General features: G+C 39.7%; 1 long non-coding RNA gene across 1 annotated transcript; it reads left to right on the forward strand.

The window, feature by feature from the left end:
• The first annotated feature begins 592 nt into the window (after positions 1 to 592).
• LOC140011172 (uncharacterized) lies at positions 593 to 3,806 on the forward strand. The gene is made up of 2 exons (XR_011818444.1): positions 593 to 1,400; positions 1,663 to 3,806. It is a non-coding gene; the product is annotated as an uncharacterized lncRNA (long non-coding RNA).
• The last annotated feature ends 209 nt before the right edge of the window (positions 3,807 to 4,015 follow it).

Consider the following 4,015-nt stretch of genomic DNA (forward strand, 5'->3'; position numbering starts at 1 on the left):
GTCGGGTCCTCTTCCCATCTTTGGCGGTGAAGTAGCTTTATTAACCTGTCCTGAGGTGCCACTCAGCGCACCTTTTTTTTTTGCCTAGAAGGATTTCACTTGAAGTCTGGTGCTCTCAACCCTCTGAGCTTTCTCTAAAGTATCGGTAAAAATGTCAATTTGAGCCGCTGCTAACGCCTCTTGGATCTCTACATGCAATCCCTGAACAAATTTCCTTACCCTCTTTCTCTCAGTCATCACTAATTTAGGGGCAAACTTAGATAGTTTAGTAAATTGGGTCTCATACTCGGCCATGCTCATGGTACCTGTAGACACCAAATTTTGGTGTAATTTCATTTACTAATTATTTTTTAGTCTGTGCTCGTTTTTTTCACTTTTTAGTTTTTAGTTTTTTAGTTTTTTGTGTTATTATTATTTTTAAGTTTTTAGCATAGAATTTCTTGAAAATGAAAAGAAAAGGAAAAAGAAGGAAAAAAGTGAAAAATGATGAAAAGTGAAAAATGAAAGAAAAAGAATGAAAATGGCAAAAATAGGTGGAAGTGTGCATGTTGAACAAGTGTACAAAACAATCATGGGACAAGTGGTTAAGGAATTTGAGGGACAAGTGTCCCTTTTGTTTAATTGGCAACACAACATTTAGGAGGACACTTGTTTAGCTTAGGAAGGAGGTTTGAAAACGATTAAAAAAAAAAAAGGAAAGAGGCCACGGATGAGAGAAAAAGAGAAAAAAGGGGGGAGGTTTTCAACGAGAGCAAAACAGAGGCGGGGATGAATCTAGAGAGGGCAGGGGTGACGGAATTGTGGAACAGAGCAAAAAGAAAAACAGAGGTAAAAGAGAAGGATTAGGGAGAGAATAGCGGCTGCCAAGGTTTTGAGAGGTAGAGTAGCAAGGAAAACGGAGGAGGAGGTCGGCTGCAGAGGGAAAAATGGAGGATTTCCTCCTCGTAGGAAAAACGGCTTCGCATTTTCTGACCCAAAGGGAATCTGATCTGCCCATCGAATTCCAGCTCCAATTTCTTCAAAAGCCCTCTTACCATTACTCCCAGTTTCAGCTTGCCCTTTCGTCATGGGCACAACCACAATTTCCCCCTCTGCCGCCTGCTCAATTTCTTCTCCAACCCGCATCTGCCGCCGCCTCTGCACTGAACCCACCATCATCACCGACTAATCTTCGTCAAGCAAGAACACGAAGGAAATGGCTGCTGCAGAGGGTGGTGAGCGGAGGTAGACCGAGGGGGAAATGGGCCATGTCAAGCCTGAGCCTGTCGACTGTCCTTTGCTGATTGAACGTGACAAGATGAAGCTTGAAAGGAAGCAGACCGGAAGGGACAACCAGAGCTGCCACAATTCGCCGCAATTCACCGCCAGGGCCTGCAAAATTTTTACCGAACAAGAGCACTGTAAGTCACTTCTCTCTCTAAAATTTTTTCAGTCCTTGTCAAGCTTTGAAAACAGGCTGCCGTGACTATGTTTATGGAGATTATCTGTTTTTTCGTTCATGATTTTGGAATACACATGCTGTTTGTCTTGAATGGGACTGTTTTCTATGTCTTTGATTAAATTTTGGGCCGATTGTAGCTTCTATGTAACAAAGAATTGGTGAATTTTCTAATGCACCTAAACTGTTTGACAAATTGCTTGATTGAAATTTCTAATTTAAAGGTGTTTTATCTGCATTTTTCGGATGAAGGAAACAAATGGTCAGTGAAGTTCCACGCCTTGTCTGAATAATTGATTTTTATGAGAAGTAGAGTTTGAAGAGCTTCGTTCTTCTTAGATTTCCTTTTGCATGAACTCGATGTAATGGCAAGAATTTGAATGAAGTGAGATTCGTGTGATTGAATTAGTGAGATTCCCTTCATGTTCTGCCTAATTTCACTGTGGCCCAAAATCTGGAAAATTGAACTAATTCTGTCCTTTTAAGTTTAATTCTCCGTTTGCATATTTTATGTGACTTTGTGGATAGATTAATTCTTGATTTGGGGTCATGATTATGGCTTAATAATTTTAATTGATTTATTTATCTTGTTGGGTTTAATGAAACAAGTGTTTTGGATTAAGGGGTTACTTTGTTTGGGCTTAGGAAGATAGAGCCCAACACTTTTGTTTGGATTTTTGGTTTGGGCCACAGGATCGTGACCCATCTGTTTGTTTGGCTAGTTTTGGGCCACAATAGCTAAGCTAGCCCATTTGCTTTTGCTTGGGTTTTCCGGTTGGGCTAGGAAGGCCTTGGCCCACGAAATAAATACAAATGGCCCAATGGCCTGTTATGCCAAGAAGCCTGATAATGAAATTTCATTCCAGTCCCCTGACTTTCGAGTGTTTTCACTATGGCCCCAAAAACTTTCAGTTTCATTCAAATGGGGTCCTTACTTTAATTGCAAATGAGTCCTTGAACTTTATTTTTCTTTAATTTTGGCCCCAAACTTTTGTCAATCTTTGCAATCAGGTCCTTTCTTCTCTTGACTTCTTAAATGTGGGTTGTTGACATGATTTAATTGATTCAAATTCATGTTTATTTTTATCCTTTGTGATTATTTGTCAAATAAATTGGTGCCTTGACCCTTTTTATTGTTTTGAAGCTAATATCTCATTTACTCGATTTCCATTGCAAGGGAGGTAACTTCTATATTCTTGCGTTATTTTTCCTACGTGCTCCAACGTGCTAAGTGAAATACATGTCTACTTTGCTTTTCTAGCCTTTCTTTAATTTCTTTTATTTATGTCATTTACTTTTGCTTTTTTTATTTAAGTTATTCATTATGGGGTATGTGTACACCTCTTGGCTTGTAATAGATAGGGCTTGGCGAGCAATTTGGTCCATTTCCCCTTCCCCCTTTTGAAGTCTTATTATGGGGTATGTGTACACCTCTTGGCTTGTAATAGATAGGGCTTGGAGGCGCATTCGATGAGGACCTATCGAAGACGTGTGCCTAGCTAGCAAATGTAATAGTTAGGGCTTTAATTGCCTTATGTGTCTTGCATGCTTAGTTGCTACGTGTTAATTTGCTTTGTTAGGGCCTTGCATCTAGTCGAGCATGCTAAATGCTATGTGCTATGTGTTTACGAGTGTTTGGCATGTCTACTCGCTTTCCATAACCATGAATGAATGTGATGGATGAATGTACGTTTCCGCTAGTCCAACGCTAGTCGAAATTCATAGATGGGCTAGTCCAACGCTAGACCCTTAGGATTTCCCTTTCGATAGTGCATATTTGCATGTTCACTACATGTCATGCATTTTTCTTAGTTTTATCATTTGGCATGCTCCTCGAACCCCTTTTCCCCTCATTTTAGGATTTTTGCATCTCATACTAGTTATAGGGTTCATTTGCCTGGAGAGTCCCCTTCTGATAAGGGAAACGAGCGAGTGTGGCTACTCGATAGCCTTAGCACGCTAGTTTTGCTTTCTAATCAAAGGGAAAATCGAAGTCGAAAAGTTAGGAGTCATTCCCATACCCGACCTGATGCATTCCCTTAGGATCATTCATTCTCATTTACCACTTACTCATTCTTTTCAATTCATATTTTCCTTTCCTTATTGTTCATTTTGATTTCTACTTCACAAAATTGTACTGAATTACACCTATATGCACTTATCACTATATTTCATACACTTGCACACAAACACTTGGATTTTTCATACAATTTCACACGTGCACCTTTTTATACAATCGCACACTTGCACTTTAGCCATCATTTGCATTAATCGACCTCTATAAGGTTTTCCTTTATTGGCCGCCACAACTCATGTGGTTGGGACCAAAAACCTTACAAGAGACATTTTAGAATTTAGATTTGCATTTTTGCATTCATCTAGTCAAATCCAACATGCGATACATACCTTGGGTAGAAAAATTAGGAAAATTGGTTTAAGTCACGCAACTAGCCTTGGCTAGGTCGAAGGGGTGCTTTGGATTTTTATCCTTGCATTCCCCTTCGTCAAATGTGACCCCCGATCCCTCTTTTGGTTACGTAGACCCAAAAGTTCTCTAAAAGGGTTTATTTACTTTTT

This window comes from Coffea arabica, chromosome 7e, assembly GCF_036785885.1.
Source record: "Coffea arabica cultivar ET-39 chromosome 7e, Coffea Arabica ET-39 HiFi, whole genome shotgun sequence".
Taxonomy (NCBI): Eukaryota; Viridiplantae; Streptophyta; class Magnoliopsida; order Gentianales; family Rubiaceae; genus Coffea; species Coffea arabica.